Source organism: Ovis canadensis, chromosome 7, assembly GCF_042477335.2.
Source record: "Ovis canadensis isolate MfBH-ARS-UI-01 breed Bighorn chromosome 7, ARS-UI_OviCan_v2, whole genome shotgun sequence".
Taxonomy (NCBI): Eukaryota; Metazoa; Chordata; class Mammalia; order Artiodactyla; family Bovidae; genus Ovis; species Ovis canadensis.
The window spans coordinates 80,759,981-80,782,271 of NC_091251.1; the positions used below are offsets into that span (position 1 = coordinate 80,759,981).

General features: G+C 40.3%; 1 protein-coding gene and 1 pseudogene across 4 annotated transcripts in view; both read right to left on the reverse strand.

Annotated features, from left to right (window-relative positions):
- The window catches only part of ARMH4 (armadillo like helical domain containing 4), a 142,917-nt gene that overhangs the window by 93,270 nt on the left and 27,356 nt on the right, over positions 1–22,291 (reverse strand). The window lies entirely within an intron of this gene.
- Positions 10,983–18,055, reverse strand: LOC138444022 (iron-sulfur cluster assembly enzyme ISCU pseudogene; annotated as a pseudogene).

The following is a 22,291-nucleotide window of genomic DNA, read 5'->3' on the forward strand; positions in this document are numbered from 1 at the left end:
CAAGTAGAAAGGGGTGGGTGGAACAAATTGGGAGACAGAGACTGACACGTACATACACTATGGAAGTGTAGAGTGTTAGTTACACAGTCGTGTCCAACTCTTTGTGACCCCATGTAATATGGCCCACCAGGCTCCTCTGTCTATGAGATTTCTCAGGCAAGAATACTGGAGAGGAAGAGAGTTGCCATTCCCTTCTCCAGGGCATCTTCCCGACCCAGGGATTGAACCCGGGTCTCCAGCATTGTAGGCAGGTTCTTTACCGTCTAAGCCACCATGGAAGACAGCATATATACACTGCTGCTGCTGCTGCTAAGTCACTTCAGTCGTGTCCGAGTCTGTGCGACCCCATAGATGGCAGCCCACCAGGCTCCCTCGTCCCTGGGATTCTCCAGGCAAGAACACTGGAGTGGGCTGCCATTTCCTTCTCCAATGCATGAAACGGAAAAGTGAAAGTGAAGTTGCTCAGTCGTGTCCGACTCCTAGTGACCACAAGGACTGCAGCCCACCAGGCTCCTCCGTCCATGGGATTTTCCAGGCAAGAGTACTGGAGTGGGGTGCCACTGCCTTCTCCAATATATACACTACACTGTATAAAATAGATAACTAATGAAAACCTACTATATAGCACAGAGAACTCTTCCCGGTCCTCTGTGTTAACCTAAATGGAAAGGAAATCCAAAAAAGATGGGATAAAGGTATACACGTGGCTGATTCACTTTGCTATACAGAAGGAACTGACTTGGCAGTGCAAAGAAACTATACTCTAAAAATAGCCAGCTAACCAGAGCTGGTTAGCTCTTTTTTATCATTATTATTACTTTTTAATTGGAGTATAGTTTCTTCATATTGCTATGTCAGTTCCTGCTGTATGACCAAGTGAGTCAGCCATACATATACATGCATGTGTACTAAGTCACTTCAGTCGTGTCTGACTCTTTGCCACCCTATGGACTGTAGCCCATTAAGACCCTCTGTCTGTAGAATTCTCCAGGCAAGAAAACAGGAGTGGGTTGCCATGCCCATCGCCAGGGGATCTTCCCAATCCAGGGATCCAACCTACATCTCTTCTGTCTCCTGCATTGTCAAGCAAGTTCTCAACTACTAGAGCCACCTGGGAAGCCCATGTTGTTGTTCAGTTGCTCAGTCATGTCTGATTCTTTGTGAGTCCATGGAATACTGCACACAAGGATTCCCTGTCCTTCACTATCACCCAGACTTTGCTCAAACTCATGTCCATTGAGTTGGTGATGCTATACAACATCTCATCCTCTGTCTTCTCCTCCTCTTTTCTTGCCCTCAGTCTTTCCCAGCATCAGGGTCTTTTCCAATGAGTTGGCTCTTTGCATCAGGTAGCCAAACTATTGGAGCTTCAGCTTCAGCATCAGTCCTTCCAATGAATATTCAGGGTTGACTTCCTCTAGGATTGACTGGTTTGATCTCCATGCTTCCAAGGGATTTCAGAAGTCTTCTCCAGCACCACAATTCAAAAGCATCAATTCTTCAGCCCTCAGCCTTCTTTATGGTCCAACTATCACATACATACATGACTACTGGAAAAACCATAGCTTTGACTATAAGGACTTTTATCTGCAAAGTGATGTCTCTGCTTTTAAATATACTGTCTAGGTTTGTCATAGCGTTTCTTCCAAGGAGCAAGCGTCTTTGCCTTTCATGGCTGCAGTCACTGCAGTGACTTTAGAGCCCAAGAAACTGAAGTCTGTCACTGTTTCCATTGTTTCCCCATTTATTTGCAATGAAGTGATGGGACTGGATGCCATGATCTTTTTTTTTTTGAATGTTGAGTTTTTTTTTTGTTGTTTTTTTTTTTTTAATTTTTTTTATTTTTTTAGTTTTTTATTTTTTAAATTTTAAAATCTTTAATTCTTACATGCATTCCCAAACATGAACCCCCCTCCCACCTCCCTCCCCATAACATCTTTCTGGGTCATCCCCATGCACCAGCCCCAAGCATGCTGCATCCTGCGTCAGACATATACTGGCGATTCAATTCACATGATAGTATACATGTTAGAATGTCATTCTCCCAAATCATCCCACCCTCTCCCTCTCCCTCTGAGTCCAAAAGTCCGTTATACACATCTGTGTCTCTTTCCCTGTCTTGCATACAGGGTCGTCATTGCCATCTTCCTAAATTCCATATATATGTGTTAGTATACTGTATTGGTGTTTTTCTTTCTGGCTTACTTCACTCTGTATAATCGGCTCCAGTTTCATCCATCTCATCAGAACTGATTCAAATGAATTCTTTTTAACGGCTGAGTAATACTCCATTGTGAAAAGATGCTCAACATCACTCATTATTAGAGAAATGCAAATCAAAACCACAATGAGGTACCACTTCACACCAGTCAGAATGGCTGCGATCCAAAAATCTGCAAGCAATAAATGCTGGAGAGGGTGTGGAGAAAAGGGAACCCTCCTACACTGTTGGTGGGAATGCAAACTAGTACAGCCACTATGGAGAACAGTGTGGAGATTCCTTAAAAAATTGCAAATAGAACTACCTTATGACCCAGCAATCCCACTGCTGGGCATACACACCAAGGAAACCAGAATTGAATGTTGAGTTTTAAGCCAACTATTTCACTCTCCTCTTTCACTTTCATCGAGACTCTCTAGTTCCTCTTCGCTCTCTGCCATTAGAGTGGTGTCATCTGCATATCTGAGATTATTGATATTTCTCCTGGCAATCTTGATTCCAGCTTATGCTTCATCCAGCCCACAATGTACTCTGCATATAACTTAAATAAGCAGGGTGACAATATACAGCTTTGACGTACTCCTTTCCCAATTTTGAACCAGTCCATCGTTCCATATCGAGTTTTAATTGTTGCTTCTTGATCTGCATACAAGCTTCTCAGGAGGCAGGTAAAATGGTCTGGTATTACCACCTCTTTGAGAATTTTCCACAGTTTGTTGTGATCCACACAGTCAAAAGCTTTAGCATAGCCAATGAAGCAGAAGTAGATTTTTTCTGGAATTCTCTTGCTTTTTCTATGATCCAGTGGATGTTGGTAACTTGATCTCTGGTTCCTCTGCTTTTTTAAAATCCAGCTTGTATATCTGGAAGTTCTTGGTTCACAGACTTGAAGCCTAGCCTGAAGGATTTTGACCATTACCTTCCTAGCATGTGAAATGAGCACAACTGTATTTGAACATTATTTGGCACTGCCCTTCTTTGGGGCTGCAATGAAAACTGACCTTTACCAGTCCACTGCTGAGTTTGCTGGCATATTGAGTGCACCACGTTAACAGCATCATCTTTTAGCATTTGAAGCAGCTCAGCTGGAATTTCATCACCTCTACTAGCTCTGTTCATAGTAATGCTTCCTAAGGCCCACTTGACTTCATGCTCCAGGATTTGTGGTTCTAGGTGAGTGACTACACTATCATGGTTACCTGGGTCATTTAGTTCAGTTCAGTTCAGTTGGTCAGTTGTGTCTGATTCTTTGCAACCCCATGGACTGCAACACACCAGGCCTTCCTGTCCAACACCAACTCCCGGAGGTTACTCAAACTCATGTCCACTGAGTCAGTGATGTCATCCAACCATCTCATCCTGTCATCCCCTTCTCCTCCTGCCCTCAATCTTTCCTAGCATCAGGGTCTTTTTAAATGAGTCAGCTTGTCGCATCAGGTGGCCAGAATATTGGAGTTTCAGCTTCAGCATCAGTCCTTCCAATGAATATACAGGACTAATTTCCTTTAGGATGGACTTGAGTCCAAGGGACTCTCAAGAGTCTTCTCCAACATCACAGTTCAAAAGCATCAATTCTTCAGTGCTCAGCTTTCTTTATAGCCCAACTCTCACATCCATACATGACTACTGGAAAATCCATAGCTTTGACTAGATGGACCTTTGTTGGCAAAGTAATGTCTCTGCTTTTTAATATGCTGTCTAATTTGGTCATAACCTTTCTTCCAAGGAGCAAGCGTCTTTTAATTTAATGGCTGCAGTCACCAACTGCAGTTATTTTGGAGTCCAGAAAAATAAAGTCTGTTACTGCTTCCATTGCTTCCCCATCTATCTGCCATGAAGTGATGGGACAAGATGCCATGACCTTAGTTTTCTGAATGCTGAGTTCTAAGCCAACTTTTTCACTCTCCTCTTTCGCTTGCATCAAGAGGCTCCTTAGTTCTTCTTCGCTTTCTGCCATAAGGGTGGTGTCATCTGCACAGGGATGCAGGTTGCTGCTGTTGCTGCTGCTGCTAAGTCATGTCAGTCATGTCCGACTCTGTGCGACCCCATAGATGGCAGCCCACCAGGTTCCTCCATCCCTGAGATTCTCCAGGCAAGAACACTGGAGTGGGTTGCCATTTCCTTCTCCAATGCATGAAAGTGAAAAGTGAAAGTCAAGTCACTCAGTCGTGTCCGACTCTGTGTGACCCAATGGACTGCAGCCCACCAGGCTCCTCTGTCCATGGGATTTTCCAGGCAAGAGTACTGGAGTGGGTCGCCAGTGCCTTCTCCAAAGGATGCAGGTTAGGGAAAGGGAAAACCATTAGATGATTCAGGTATGACCTAAATCAAATCCCTTATGATTTACAGTGGAAGTGACAAATAGATTCAAGGGATTAGATCTGATAGACAGAGTGCCTGAAGAAATATGGATGGAGGTTCATGACACTGTACAGGAGGCAGGGATCAAGACTGTCCCCAAGAAAAAGAAATGCAAAACGGCAAAAGGGTTATCTGAGGAGGCCTTACAAATACCTGTGAAAAGGAGAGAAGTGAAAGGCAAAGGAGAAAAGGAAAGATATACCCATCTGAATGCAGGGTTCCAAAGAATAGAAAGAAGAGATAAGAAAGCCTTCCTCAGTGATCAATGCAATGAAATAAGAGGAAAACAACAGAATGGGAAAGACTAGAGATCTCTTCAAGAAAATTAGAGATACCAAGGGAACATTTCATGCAAAGATAGGCACAACAAAGGACAGAAATGGTATGGACCTAACAGAAGCAGAAGATATTAAGAAGAGGTGGCAAGAATACACAGAAGAACTGTATAAAATTAAGATCTTCATGACCCAGATAATCATGATGGTGTGATCACTCACCTAGAGCCAGACATCCTGGAATGTAAAGTCAAGTGGGTCTTAGGAAGCATCACTACGAACAAAGCTAGTGGAGGTGATGGAATTCCAGTTGAGCGATTTCAAATCCTGAAAAATGATGCTGTGAAAGTGCTGCACTCAATATGCCAGCAAATTTGGAAAACTCAGCAGTGGCCACAGGACTGGAAAAGGTCAGTTTTCATTCCAATCCCAAAGAAAGGCAATGCCAAAGAATGCTTAAACTACCACACAATTGCACTCATCTCACAGGCTAGCAAAGTAATGCTCAAAATTCTCCAAGCCAGGCTTCGACAGTATGTGAACCATGAATTTCCAGGTGTTCAAGCTGGAGAGGAACCAGAGATCAAACCGCCAACATCTGCTGAATCATCAAAAAAGCAAGAGAGTTCCAGGAAAACATCTACTTCTGCTTTATTGACTATGCCAAAGCCTTTGACTGTGTGGATCACAATAAACTGTGGGAAATTCTTAAAGAGATGGGAATACCAGACCACCTGACTTGCCTCTTGAGAAACCTGTATGCAAGTCAGGAAGCAACAGTTAGAACTGGACATGGAACAACAGACTGGTTCCAAATAGGAAAAGGAGTACGTCAAGGCTGTATGTTGTCATCCTGCTTATTTAACTTATATGAAGAGTACATCATGAGAAACACTGGGCTGGAGGAAGCACAAGCTGGAATCAAGATTGTAGCAAGAAATATCAATAACTTCACATCTGGGTTATTAAGCCCATACATATACACATATCTCCTCTTTTTTGGAAGCACAAGCTGGAATCAAGATTGTAGCAAGAAATATCAATAACTTCACATCTGGGTTATTAAGCCCATACATATACACATATCTCCTCTTTTTTGGATTTCCTTCCCATTTAGGTATAGAGTTAGGTACAGAGTTCTCTGCTATACAGTAGGTTTTCATTCGTTAGAAATGAAAAGAGCTAACTATATGATCCAAGGGGCTTCCCTGGTGACTCAGACAATAAAGAATCTGCCTGCAATGTGAGAGACCCGAGTTCAGTCCCTGGGTTGAGAAGGGAATGGCTACCCACTCGAGTATTCTTGCCTGGAGAATTCTGTGGACAGAAGAGCCTGGTGGACCCCAGTCCACAGGGTCACGAAGAGTCGGACACGACTGAGTGACTAACACTTTCACACAAAAGAAATCCCACTTCTGGGTATATATCCAAAGGAAATAAAACCTTCAACCCAAAGAGATCTTTGCACTTCCAAGTTCACAGCAGCATTATCCACAATAGCTATAGTATGGAAACAACCTAAGCATCAACCAATGGATGAACGGATAAAGATGTAGTGTATATTTATAAATATTTTTATATATGGGATATTATTTATACTATGCAATTTATATTATACATGCAGGTGTGTGTGTGTGTGTGTATATATATATATATGGAATAGTATTTAAGCCTTCAAAAAAAGAGAAATCCTGTCACTGGCAACATGGATAAACCTGGAGAACATTATGCTAAGTGAAATAACTCAGAGAAAGACAAATACTACATGGTATCACTTATATGTGGAATTAAAAGTCTAATTCATAGAAACAAAGAACAGAAAAGTAATTGCCAGGGTCTATGAATGGAGGTAAAAATAGGAAGAATTGGTAAAAGGATACAAACTTTCAGTTATAAGATGAATAAAGTTTGAGGACCTAATGTATAATATGGTCACTACAGATGATAACACCATATTGTACAACTGAAATTTGCTATGAGAAGAGAACTTTAAATGTTCTCACCAAAAATTAAAAAGGTAAATATGTGAGATGATGAATGTGTTAATTAATCTGATGGTGGAAATTCTTTCACAGTGTAGGTGTGTATCAAATCACCACGGTGTACACATTAAACATCCTACAGTTTGTCAGTTATACATCAATAAAGCTGTCGTAGGAGGAACACAGAGATATAAAAATAATAAAAGGGACCTCAAAAGTCATCTTCCTCCATCCTTTTGTATCCTGAAAAGATAGCTGCATCTATGCAAATCTAGGCCATCTATGAGGTCACACAGAGTCGGACACAACTGAAGTGACTTAGCAGCAGCAGCAGGCCACAGTTGCTCCCTTCACAATGCACTTTAGAGGGCCTTGCTTAGGTCAAGGCATCTCGATCTCTCCCGTACTCACCCACCCTGGTAAAGTCTTCCTTCTCCTCCCTCACCTGAAATGCTGACTTGAGACATCTAACTCCAAGTCAGATGATAAAACCGAGGAGCACTTTCTTCAGAAACACCAGATTGAGTAGTATACAATTTTTACACCATCAGAAAAGGAAGGGCCCTGATTGATGTGTGGGATGAAAGAGAAAAGTCTTCTTCTTTTACCACCAACCCTGACCTTCAACACAAAGAAGTTTATAAGGTTTCACTTTTAATATCTGAGTATATTTGAGGACATAGTGATAGGAAAGAAAGTGTCAGAGACTGTGCAGAGAAAAGAAGAGGAATACAAGCCTTACAGGAGAGAGAGTCCTCCTTCATTTCAGTTCAGCTGTTCAGTCATGTCCGACTCTTCGTGACCCCATGGACTGCAGCACACCAGGCCTCCCTGTGCATCACCAACTCCCGGATTTACTCAAATTCATGCCCATTGAGTCGGTGGTACCACCCAACCATCTCATCCTCTGTCGTCCCCTTCTCCTCCCACCTTCAATCTTTCCAGCACCGGGGTCTTTTCAAATGAGTCAGCTCTATGATCATGTGGCCAAAGTATTAGAGTTTCAGCTTCAACATCAGTCCATCCAATGAATATTCAGGACTGATTTCCTTTAGAATGAACTAGATCTCCACTGGAGAAGGGAACGGCAAACCACTTCAGTATTCTTGCCTTGAGAACCCCATGAACCATATGAACAGAATGAGTTCTCCTTCAGTCTAGCCTTATTCCCTCAGTATTGATTTCTGCCAGGGAATTTTCTTATTTTTAGAAGGTTACGATCATTCTGTAGCTGTTAAATATCTTTAATAGTATATCATCTGTACCCTGCCACAATTTTCAGTGGACCGTTGACTACTATTACAGATCAGTAACAAAAAGGTATGATCACCTTTCTAATATTAGCAAAATAATATATTTTATAGCAGCTTGACCCAAAAAGGTGTGAAACTATTGCATAAAGGAAGGATAATCTTGTCCTCTGTTGTATCACCAAAGACTAACCCAGCACCTGGCAAAAGTCACTACTCAATATTTGTTGCATGGATGGATGGCCGAATGCATAGTCAGGGAACTAGATCTGTGCTTTTAACAACTGGCTGGATCTAAGGAAACACAGAGTAGCATTTAATAAGCAATGGGTAACACATTCCTCAGAGTAATCCTGCAATAAGCACAAAGGCAACATATCAAATGGACAGGTACAAAATAACCCAGAGTTGTATGCATTTATCTTTCGCTCATAAAAACTGAAGAAAAACTCATTTGTATTTAACCAGTCTTTCAATAGATGCATCCAAGAGAAATAATGATGTCATGAACACTTCTGAAAACAAAGGACAACAAAATGAAATAAGCATTCAGCAAACTGTGCTAGAAACAGTAACAAAATCTCTGATTTAAAGAACTGAATTTTTAAATGAAGAACTCATTCAAATAACACTATCAGGTTATATGGTAATGGTTATAGGGTAATACTTCTGGATTCTGTAATTTTCTTAAAATAAACCCCCAATTTTATTTTCATTTATCTGAATCCCAAAGAAGCATGTGGATCAACATAAAACACACATGCACAATTATTCTATCTAAAGATAGGACCAAAAATGAAAAAAAAAAAAAAAAAACCTATAGAAAGAAGCATTGCTCAGGGCTTCCCTAGTGTCTCACTGGTAAAGAATCTGCCTGCCAGTGTAGGAGACGCAGGTTCAATCCCTGGTCTGGGAAGATCCCCCATGCCATGGAGCAGCTAAATGAGCCACCACTATTGATCTAGAGTCCAGGAGCCACAAGTACTGACATCTGCGAGCCCTAGAGCCCATGCTCCACAAGAGAAGCCACTACAGTGAGAAGCCTGTCCCGGCGTTATCCTCCAAATGTACACACTTGACTAAGCAGAGCATGTTTTATCAATTCTGTATTACTTACAGTCTACTTTACTGGTGATATACTGCCTTGGGTGTTCAAATATCACAGCAGAGCCTCAAACGAGTTTGTGAAACCCCAAATTTTTTACTCTCTAGGTCAGGCCTCTTTTCTTTATTTATTGCAAACATTTCTACCTCTGGTTACCAAAACTAAAAGTTTTCACTCCTTTCAGGGCCAGGGCCATGATTCCCCCAACAAATTCAATAGAAGATATTGGAGAAAGTTTGTCTTATGGTCCTGGCCTGAGTAACCTGATTCTACTGCAAAGTCCAGTTGCCATTTAATAAGCAGTTCCCACCAAAGATGCTCCATTTCTCTCATTCCATTTGTATCACAGTTTAGACAATTTTATAGCTCTAGAAGACAGAGACACAGCTAGCATTTCCAGAGTACTACTGACAAGTCCAAGGGAACCCTTGGTTGAGAATTTGTCATCCCAATAATAGGAGTAGGAAGAACCCCACCAGTAACACTTGTTCCCCAACATGACCTGGCTATCCTTGACTTACAGTAAGAATAGGCTCCTACCTGAACTTTCTGTCTCTTTGGAATTGTTGTTTATTTTTCAGTTGCTAAGTCACATCCAATTCTTTGCAACCCCATGGACTGCAACACACCAGGTTTCCCTGTTCTTCATTATCTCCCAGAGTCTGCTCAAATTCATGTTCATTGAGTTGGTGATCCTATCTAACTGTCTCATCCTCTGTCACCCTTTTCTCCTTTTGCCTTCAATCTTTCCCAGGATCAAGGTCTTTTCCAATGAGTTGGCTCCTTGCATCTGGTAGCCAAAGTTGGGAAGATCCCCTGGAGAAGGGAATGGCAACCCACTCCAATATTCTTGCCTGGAGAATTTCACGGAGAGAGGAGCCTGGTGGGTTACAATCCACGGGGTCACAAAGAGTCAGAGACAACTGAGGGACTAAAACTCTTTGGAACAGCAGTGATTAATCTGAATCCTTTTCTTTTGCCTATTTATTCCTTAGGTTTAAGAGTCAAACTTCTCTTTCTCTTTACAAAGTTTAAAATCAAAACTAAGCCACATAAATTAGGGCACGTGAAGATGAAGGATACAGTGAAAAGAAACAGGGTGAAATCTCTGGGTGGAAGCTAAGCATATATGGAATGGCTCTGACAGCTCCCAGTGCCAGACTTTTAAAAGAAGAAATGTTTGTTGCCTTGTGTTTTCCTGGGAGCCCCTATACAATATAATCAAAAGCCACTGTAGCAGAATGGTTTCCACACATAGAGAGCAAATAAAGCACTAGGGATGGTACTGCTTTAATTTTCCATTTTATTTTTACTTTCCAATTTATTTATTTAGTCTTACATTCCTTTACTATATAGATGCAAAATCTGTTTTATGTATAATACTTGTACATAAATACTTGTACAATACTTATTATTTGGTCCTACCAAATAATCTTATCAAGGCATTCTACTGGTAATCTTCCCCCAAAAGATTCAGGTAAAATTAGATATTGTGCACTTCACAACTACCCAAATCAACAGAGACTTCACTATTGATTTCAGTTTTGGGGTCATGCACACAAATCTAAATAGACACATGTGAGGTTAAGGCGATGAAAGTGAGCTGCAAGAAACCAGAGGGTTCAGAACAACCAGGCTGTGTATTTTGCTTGAGTTAGAGTCACAAGGTGAGCAGCCACTGTACGAATCTCAGAGCTCATTTACTGCAGCGGGAGGGCTTCTGAACACCTGTGTGTGCATGGCTGGGGGCCTGGCAGCCTGTGGGACCTTCAAGGCATCACCAGGGGTTCATTTCTTCCCGGCCTCTTCTGTTTGGGGTTCTGTTTTCCGTTCGTAATCAGCCAGGGTGGCCTTGGCGCCTTCAGCCAGCACGGAGCAGTGCAGTGTCACAGGCGGCAGGCACAGCTCCTTGGCGAGATCTGTGTTTTTGATGGTCAAGGCTCCCTCCACCGTCTTCCCCTTTACCTATTCGGTGGCTAACAAGCTGGAGGCAATGGCAGAACCACAGCCAGATGTTTCAAACCTGGTGTCCACGATCTTCCCCTTTTTGTCCACTTGAACCTGTGATTTCATGACATCACTACACGCTGAAGTCCCCACCAATCCAGTCCCGACATTTTTAGATGTCAAGGGACCCCACGTTTCGGGGATTTTCATAATGATCAACAACTGTCTTGTGATAGAGCCGAGCAGGAGCTGACAGCTCCCAGGCAGGCAGGCGTGGGGCCGGGAGCAGCAGGGCCAACGCCGCCCGCCTCAGGTGGCCCTCCAGCCACCACCGCCTTGCAGGCTTGCACCTGCCTCCAATTTATTTTTAATTTGGGCATCAAACTGGGTGTAAAACTTAAACGTCAGAAAAGAAAATGAATCTCCTTTTAAGGAGTTGAAGCAATTCTCCAGCAGATGGCTCCCTGGGATTGGAAGGGGTTGAAGAACCCCAGAAACTACTGAAATCATGACCACAAAATTCAGCAGCTCACAATTAAGCTGACTTAGACGTTATAGAATTTCATTACATTTCTTAAAACTTAAGCATTTCTGCCATTTTCACATTTTTATCACGTAATATTAGATATATGCAAGAGAATATAGATCATATTTATGCTGTTAAGCTTAATAAGTGAAAAAACCTGGAATATTATTAATACTGTGGCATCTATTTCCATATTCCTCTATCATCTTAACCACTTGCTTCCCCTGAATGTCATAAAAAATTACTGAATGATGACTTACTTTGCCATACACCTGTAAATCAATTATACTTCAATTTTTAAAAATGTTTTAGAAAAACAGCAAGAAGCATGTAATGGAGAAAAAAATTACTGAATGCTTTACTTCAGGATCTCTTTTTCCACTCAAAATTATGATTTTCAGTTTCACACATCTAACAAAATACTAGTTTGTAAATTTCACCAATTTATGGTATTCCATTTTGCAAGCATGTCACTATTTATTGGAGAAGGAAATGGTAACCCACGCCAGTATTCTTGCCTAGAGAATCCCGTGGATAGAGGAGCCTGGTGGGCTGCTGTCCATAGGGTCGCAGAGAGTTGGACACGACTGAAGCGACTTAGCTTGCATGCATGCATGCATTGGAGAAGGAAATGGCAACCCACTCCAGTATTCTTGCCTGGAGAATCCCAGGGACAGAAGAGCCTGGTGGGCTGCCATCTATGGGGTCACACAGAGTCGGACACAACTGAAGCGACTTAGCACTATTTATTTAGCCTTATGTGAATAAACTTTTGAGTTATTTAGTTGTTGCCAATTTTTTGCGGTTATGTATAGTACTGTTATGAACATTCATATATGATCTCTAATAGATCTATTCAAAGGGGTTTCCTTTAGGGCATGTTCCTAAAAGTAGACTTGCTCGGTCAAAAGAATAGAAGTGTTCAACATTCTAAATAATGTCTCGATATACTTCCTTAGCTCCACATCCTCACCAACCTTTGTTATTGTCACACTTTTTTTTTCAATCCAGTGTATATAGAATGGTATGTCACTGTAGAGGTAATTTGCATTTTTGTAATTAAATTATTTCTGAGGTTGTATATTTGATCATAAGTTTGTGTATCTCTGCCTAATCATGTTTGCTCCTTCTTCTTTTGGGTTGTCTGTCACTTCCCTATTGATTTTTTGGAGTTCTCACTATTCTAGACACAATCCTTTATCAGTTACATGTATTATAAAATTATATGTATTTCAAACACCTACCCTAGTTTTTTGTTGTTGTTTTGGCCGCGTGGCTTGTGGGATCTTAGTTCCTCCGCCGGAGACTGAACCCATATCCACAGCAGTGAAAGACCAGCGCCCTAACCATCAGACCACCAGGGAATTTCCAACCTTCCCCAGTTTTAGAAGTTGTACATTCACTGCCTTTCTAGTTAACTTCTTATAAGAGTTTTCAGTTTCAGCTGAATTTATCAACATTTTCCTTGTGGTGAGCAATTTTTGTGTCATGACTTCAAAAAAATCCTTCTGTATCATTAGTGCAGTGAGATATTCTATAATTTTTCTCAAGTTTTTGAATTTCATGTTTCACATCAGTTTTAGACCATATGGAATCAGTTTCTGTATATCAGGTTATAGTCACTCTGATTTAATATTTTCTATATGGACAACTCTTATTCTTCCATACAAATTTTACAAAATCTTAGTCAAGCTGTCATGGATCAGTGAAATGGAAAAGTAAAATAATGAAATCTTTTTTTTTTATAATTACTTCATTCCTTCTATTTTCTTTGGGGTTCTTTTGTTTTTATAGCTTAAGGTGAAGGCTGCCTGGGACATTAATTCTCAGACTTTCTTCTTTTCTAATGGAAACTTTAAAGGCTAAACGTGCTATGCGAAATCATTTCAGTTGTGTCTGATTCTTTGCAACCCCGTGGTCTGTAGCCTGCCAGGCTCCTCTGTCCATGGGATTCTCCAGGCAAGAATACTGGAGTGTGGGACTTCCCTGATGGTCCAGTGGCAAAGACACTGCAAGGGGCCTGTGTTCAATCCCTGGCCAGGGAACTAGATCCCACATGCCACAATTAAGAGTACACATTCCACAACTAAGACTCAGGGCAGCCAAATAAATAAACAGATTAAAAAAAAAAAAAGAATACTGGACTGGGTTGCCATTTCCTACTCCATAAAGGCTATTTCCCTTTAAATACCCATTTATCTTCATCTTACAAGTTTTGAAAGAATATTTTACTAGGATTCATTTTTAATTACTCTTATTTTATACTATGGGCTTCCCTGGTAGCTCAGAGGGTAAAGCATCTGCCTGCAATGCAGGAGACCCAGGTTCAATCCCTGGGTCGGGAAGATCCCCTAGAGAAGGCAATGGCAACCCACTCTAGCTCTCTTGCCTGGAAAATCCCATGGACAGAGGAGCCTGGCAGGCTATAGTCCATGGGGTTGCAAAATGATACATAAATTATTTAGAAGTTTTTTTTTAAATTTTCAAAGGTATGGGACAATTTATCTTTTTATTTTAAATGTCTAAATTGAGCAGACATCAGAGAATTGGCCTGCATGGTATCAATTCTTGAAATCTGTCAAGATGGCTTTATGGTCTAGTACATGATCAGTTTGTGTAAATATTTACTGTGTGCTTTAAGGTACTGTGTATTCTCTAATAGTTTGATACAGTATTTTTTTATGTCATGCATTTTGTCTTAAATTTTATTTTGTTCGGAAACTTTAGCAAATTGAAACCAAGACATTAAAAGGATGATACAGTTGGGCTTATCCCCAAAATACAAAGTTGTCTTAGCATTCAAAAATCAATCAGTACAACTCAGCATATTAACAGAAAAACCGTATCATCATCTCAATAGGTACAGAAACACAGATTCAGAAAAAGCACTTGATAAAATCCAATATCCATTAATGACCAAAAACAAACAAACAAACAAAAACAGAAGTCTCAGCAAACTAGGAAAAGGCAGAAACTTTCTCAACCTGATAAAAGACATCTATAAAAATCCCACAGCTAACTGTGATTGCAGCAATGAAATTAAAAGACGCTTACTCCTTGGAAGGGAAGTTATGACCAACCTAGATAGTATATTGAAAAGCAGAGACATTACTTTGCCAACAAAGGTCCATCTAGTCAAGGCTATGGTTTTTCCAGTGGTCACGTATGGATGTGAGAGTTGGACTGTGAAGAAGGCTGAGTGCCGAAGAATTGATGCTTTTGAACTGCGGTGTTGGAGGAGACTCTTGAGAGTCCCTTGGATTGTAAGGAGATCCAACCAGTCTATTCTAAAGGAGATCAGTCCTAGGTGTTCTTTGGAAGGACTGATGCTAAAGCTGAAACTCTAATACTTTTTGGCCACCTCATGTGAAGAGCTGACTCATTGGAAAAGACTCTGATGCTGGGAGGGATTGGGAGCAGGAGGAGAAGGGGACAACAGAGGATAAGATGGCATCACCGACTCGATGGACATCAGTTTGGGTGAACTCCAGAAGTTGGTGATGGATAGGGAGGCCTGGCGTGCTGCAATTCATGGGATCGCAAAGAGTCCGACATGGCTAAGCAACTGAACTAAACTGAACACCATATTTAGTTCCCTTGTATTTATTGTCATTATTGACATATTTGAATTTGTTCCTCTATGTGTCCCACTTTTTCGGTGCTTTTCCCTCTTGTTGTCTCATTTGCTGTCTCTTGGTACTACACTGTTTGTAATATCTTTAAACCGATCTTCCTATTCACTAACTCTCTTATTGCATATTTAACCATTTAATTATCAAGAGTTTTCCCCCAACAATTTTATTTTTATTTCTAAGTGCTTTATTTGTTCTTTAAAAAAAATCTGCTGGGTCATTTTTGTCAGTTTCTTATTATTGACAATTTTTGTGATTTCATCTTTTCTTTCAATCTTTTTATACATGGTTATTTCATACTCTATTCTGATCATTTTAGTACCTCAGGTCCTGGATAAGGAGTAGGTCAATCAATTATTTCACTTTTATGCTGACTCTCAGTCATGGCTGTTTGTTTCCTTGACAGTTTATTGATCTTTTATTATGAGACTACATTTGCTTGATTTTAATCTGTGGGAAAATCATGCATTTCAACTCAGCATGGAGATTTACCTCTGCTTCTGTAGGGATTCATGCTGTGACACAAACCTGCTGCTTTATTCCCCTCGTAGAGACACAGCCTTAATGTGGGGATTTCAGCCTGGGTTCCTCTTCCTGCTACAAGTCCAGTGTTGACTCCTGGTATTACTATTGTCCTCGAGTGCCTTCCCCTTTCCGATCTGCTTACTCCCTACAGCTCACTTGCTAGGTTTCAGCTCACTTTGGGATGGATTGAGCTAAAAAGTACAATCCTTGAAGATTTTTTTCTGACTGCAATGTCATTAATGTACTAAAGTGTGTGTTTTATGCAAGACCTAGTCATTTTGCTATGGCTGGGTCTGTCAGAGTCTTCATCAGAAACTGAAATCCAAAGAGTGAGTTTCCAAAAGTATGCATATCATCTACATTTAAAGTAGGTCTAGTAAGTTAAATGAGAGCTTATTGGCTTTTCAAACACCACTTTCAAATTCCAGATTTCACTCATAAGAGCATCTGTAATTTGCAGTGCATTTTTAAATTAGATAAAATCTCAAATGTTATTGCTTATTAAACATTCTGCTTTAAATGTTTCTGTTAATTGCTTTAATTCTCTCTTTTTAAAATCCCCTCACAGTGATTTTTTTAAACCTCCCATATTAATCTATACAAATTTCTTGAAAACATTTTACTAAAGTTCAAACTTTCCATTAACTCTGTAATAGTGAACATAATCATTAGTAATTTCCTCCATTCGAACTTTCACAATATTTAAAAGGTACATACATGAAAAAATTTAATATCTTGTTTGAGACAAGATAATTTGTGCACTTCAAACACCTCCTTGATAGATATTCTGGATTCAACCCATATTTCATAAAGATGTCTAAATATTTTCTTATTTAACATTACTTTCTTTAGAGGATTCTGCTCTTGATAATGTCATCTCCTATATCTGGTTAGCAAGCTAAAAAGATCAGTCTACACAACTAACCTCACATTTTCTGGTCAGTACATAAACCCTTTTCAGCCTTGACCCCATATAATTGGTGTTCTCTATTATCTTGTACAGATCCTGCCCCTAATTAAATTGAGCTATCTTAATAGAGCACTGAAACAAGTTATGTAAGTTCTTAAATCTAGCTTCTATTCATTAAACAACTCGCTCTGGATTCAGATGACAGACTCTTAAATATTTCCCTTTGGAAACTGAGACTAGAGCAATATTGTTCTATTTATCAAGGGTGCTATAAAGAGAAACAAAGAAGCTTTAATATTATTGTATCTATAAATTCTGAGCCATCCAGAATAAAACCTTTCTCTGCAGTAATTTAGTAAAGAAATATTAAGCAAACATATACAATGGCACCCCACTCTGGTACTCTTGCCTGGAAAATCCCAGGGACAGAGGAGCCTGGTGGGCTACAGTCCATGGGGTCGCTAAGAGTCAGACACAACTGAGCGACTTCACTTTCACTTTTCACTTTCATGCATTGGAGAAGGAAATGGCAACCCACTCCAGTGTTCTTGCCTGGAGAATCCCGGGGACGGGGGAACCTGGTGGGCTGCCGTCTGTGGGGTCGCACAGAGTCGGACACGACTGACGTGACTTAGCAGCAGCATACAAAACTTATGCATAATAATCCACATAGGAACTTGGCACAGGGATGGAAATCCACCTGCCAGTGTAGGTGACATGGGTGTGATCCCTGGTCCAGGAGCATTCCACAAGCAGCAGAGCACCTAAGCCCATGTGCCACAACTTCTGAGCCCACGTGCTGCCACTGCTGAAGCCTGCACACTCTAGGGTTCATGAGCCACACTAATGAGTCCCTGTGATGCTAATACTGAAGTCTGCACACCCTAGAGCCAGCAAGCCACAATTACTAAGTCCACATGCTACAACTAGTGAAGCCCATGCACCCAGAGCCTGGCTTCAAGAAGAAGCCACTAGAGGGAGGGGAGGGGAGGGAGGGAAAAAAAAAAAGAAGCCACTGTGATGAGAAGCCTGTGCACCGCAAGAAAGAGTAGCTCCCGCTCTCTGCAACTAGAGAAAGCCCGCAAGCAACAGTGAAGACCTAGTGCAACCAAAAATTTTAAAAAATAAAAAATATTTTTAAAATAATAATCCACATATACTCAGAAGATAAATCATGGGTTGGTTAGGTTGATTATTAATTTTGCAAAAATATCTATGAAAGTAGATTTCCCTTCAAACTTTAAAACATGACTTAACTAATTCAAAATGAGGTTTACAAATTAATTAGTGGGAATGTGTTTATTTTATCATACCTGTGCATATTGACCTTCTTAAAACCAGAGATTCTGTCTTACTCTTCTTTGTGTTCTACCCACAGGATCAAGCATTGTGCCTTGCACAAAATAAGCCCTCAATATATGGTGATTGAAAAAAATTGAACAGAACTCTAAATCATTATCTTCCTCTTTAAAATAATGCCTTCAAAGGACTACAATATAATTTTTATTAATTTATATTATGCATACACTTCAAATGAATATGATAACAACTTTTTAAGGAAAATCCATCTACATGCTTTTGTCACCCCCAGGTGGCAAATGAGAGTGGCCCATGAAGGGAAATGATCTTTGAACAAATTAACTCCAATAACGTTTCTAGGTTCAGACAGTAAAGAATTCACCGGCAAAGCAGGAGACCTGGGTTCAATCCCTGAGTGGAGAAGATCCCCTGGAGGAGGGCAGGGTAACCCACTACAGTATTTTTGCCTAGAGAATCCCATGGACAGAGGAGCCTGACGGGCTACAGTTCATGGGGTGGCAGAGTCGGACACACGACTGAGCGACTTTTTTTTTTTTTTTCACTTTTCTAGATCAGATCTCCCTCCTCTCCCCTTACCGTTTTTTCCCTCCCTTCCACTCTGGCTTCTCAAAGTGGTCTTAAAGAATCATTTAAGGGGCTTCCCTGGTGGTTCAGGTCCAGTTAAGAATCCACCTTGCAATGCAGGGAATGCAGGCTCAATTCCTGGTCAAGGAACTAAGATCGCACATGCCGCAGGGCAACTAAGCCCTCATGCCACAACTAGAGAGCCAGCACCCCACAACTATTGCACCCGAGCACTTTAGGGCCTGAGCACTGCACCAAGAAAGCCTAACTTCCACGACAGGCCGTCACACCACAACGGAGACCCAGTACAGCCCAAATAATTATTTATTTTAGAAAAGAATCATTTATATTGAGTTCCCCTTACCTGAGTCCAGGTATCACTATAGATTTCAATAAGAGAAAATGAAATAATGTTCAACCCTACAATGGAATGCAACAAATCTAAGCAAATTCCTACTAGATTCCCAACAGAAGGTAGTTGGGAGTCACTGCTTCGTTCACATAGAAAATGCTCAACTTCAGATACAAAATAAGCACTGAATTTAAAACAACAACAACCAACAGAGTAAGTCAACTAGAAAGCATATTAATCAAACAAGATAAGGGTCCTAAAACCATACACTCCATTGCCGATTATCACTTACCCAGCAACAGGTACCTACAGCCATCGTGCACACAAGGCAGAAAGTTCTGACCCTGCCCTTAAAGAGGTTTGGAGAATTAAGTTAAGAGCACAAACTGATGATCAATGGCTGGGAAGACAGATTCACTTCGGGTATGCATACCAATAAAAAATGAAACAGCATAAGTTAAGCACTTGAGCTGATTTCTAGCACTTAAAAAATATCATAATATTTCATACAAAATTGGAATTTTCAGCTTATCTTGGAAAATATCTGAGATCTGGCACCACCAAACTTACATTCTCCTCCAGCAACAATTATAAGCAGAATCCACCTAGATCAGAGGAAGCACCTAGTAGAGGAGTATGCTCTCTACTAGAACACGTTCACCACTCTCTACCGTCCTAGGCATCTTCCTCTTTGTTCGCTTACACTGTCTACCTGCCCCTAACCTATTGGTTGCATAGAGAGGATATGAATATTTCATTATAATAAATACATAATATTACATAATCACAATACATAATTTTAATTGATAAATGATATAAAATGTTCAGATTTATTAAGCATTTACTCTACGTCATGTATGTATTTACTACATACAAGTTCTCATTTTAATCTCAAAAATAAGAGACAGGAACACCAATATCTCTGCTTTACACAGATAGAAAAACTGAAGTCTAAAGAAATTACATAGTTTGATCAAGATCATGATCTTATTCATGATGAAACTAAAACTTAAACTCAGATACGTTCATTTGAGACCATTATCAGAATTAATTTTTTACTAGTCTGTATTATTCCTCAATGAAGGCTGTGTGGTCTGAGAAGCTTCATACAGAAGAGACATACAGATGACCAAAAAGCACATGAAGAGTTGCTCAACATCACTAATTATTAGGGAAATGCAAATCAAAACTACAATGACATGTCATCTCACACCAGGCAGAACAGCCATCATCAAAAAGTCTACAGACAATCAATACTGGAGAGGACGTGAAGAAAAGGTAACCCTGTTGGTGGGAAAGTAAGCTGATGTGGCCACTACAGAAAACAATATGGAGGTTTCTTAAAAACCTAAAAATAGAGCTGCCATGTGATCCAGCAATCCCACACCAAGAGAAATCCATAATTCAAGAAGATACATGCAATAGCCAAGACATGGAAGCAACCTAAATGACTGTCAACAGACGAACGGATACAGAAGACGCGGTGCATACATACAGTGGAATATTACTCAGCCATAAAAAAGAATGAAATAACGCCGTTTGCAGCAGCATGGATGGACCCAGAGATTATCATACTAAAGGAAGCAAGTCAGAGAAAGACAAATGTCATATGATATCCCTTATACATGGAACCTAAAAACATGCTACAGATGAAGCTACTTCCCAAACAGAAACAGACTCATAGGCTTAGAAAACAAATTTATGGTTACCAAAGGGGAAAGGTTGAGGGGAGAGATAATTAGGAGACTGAAATCGATATATACATACTACCATTTATAAAACAGTCAACAAGGACCTACTGTATATAGCACAGAGAACTCTACTCCATATTCTGTAATAACTTATATGAGAAAGAATCTAGAAAAGAATAGATACATGAATATGTGTAACTACATGACTTTGCTGTAAACCAGAAATTGACACAACATTGTAAATCAACTACACTCCAATATAAAATAAAAAGAAAGATAAGTTTAAGCTGAACAGGTTCTGTTGCTCCTTCCTGTCTTCTCTTCACTTCATAGCCCTCTGTTTATGGAGTAGCATCGTATTGAGTATTATTTGCTATAGGATATGACAGAATGACCCTATACAGGTGTATTTCTTGTATAGTGAGAACAGTATGATATTGCCCATACATGAACCATGACATGCTTTTAAGAGAGATGGGATTTCCTCTAAAGAGTGGGATGCACATGGTGTCAATCATGATGGTTGTCTGGTTATCAACTGCCTAGGGATAGAAGGTGTCTCCTTCATCTTGGAAAGCAGGACAGGTAATATTTACATGGAGTTGGGGATTCCCTACTTGGTGGTGGGCTCTGGAGGAAATCTGCATCTTTGTCTTGGCTCTTCCACATGCGGGCAGGGATGGGGAAGAGAGAATGAGAAGTTACCCTCTGAATAGGAAACAAGTCAAGAGGTATGAAGCCAGAAAGTGTAGCAAGGTGCCTGAAAAACTGTTCCAGAGCTTTGGGTACCAAATATTAAAAACCTTCTCAGAGCATGGAATGAGTCAAGGGCTGGGAGCCCTGGGAGCTCCTTAGCTAAGGCAAGATCAGAGAGAAATTTGTACCCTATAAGACTAATGCATTTTGTTTCTTTCATTTTCTTGGTTTATTTGCTTTGTGTTCCCTTAGGTTTGAGCTAAGTATTTCTACTAATTTTACTAATTAGCTACTAATTAGTAGAAATTAGCTAAATTTCTACTAATTTTAGCTGAAACAAGTGAGAGAGTTTTCATCTATGCTCGAGTTGGAGTATTAAAAGGAAAGAGGATGCAGAGAGCATGTGAAACAGATGCCTTGAGAAAACCCAGAGGGAGCAGTGAGGGGACCTCTGACCACCTGGAGAATCTCTTTCTCATGATAAAACCATGAAGACTCTTTATAATGTTTAAGCGTTTTGTTTGCGGGTGTGTGTGTTTGTTTTGGCCATACCATGCACTGTGCAGGATCTTAGTTCCCCAATGAAGGATCGAACCCACACTCCCTGGACTGCCAGGGAAGTCCCTCTTTACACCATTTTTGTAGAAGTTTCCACACAATGTTCTGTCTGGAGATGTTAAACAATTAAAAGAAGGAAGAATGGCTAAAAAGAGGAAAAGTAGGTAAATGTAGGCAGAATCAATGTAAATGTTTTAAGATAAATTTAATATTTCCAAGTGTGAACAATTTTTAAAAGCTTGTAAGGCCAGTCAAATCAATGCATTATATTTTCCTTGTAATCTTTTCCTTTAGGGATATGTATTCATATAATAAGTAGTCTGATGCCAAAACAGGGTCATGGTTATGAATATAGCCTGATAAATGCAGTTGGTAA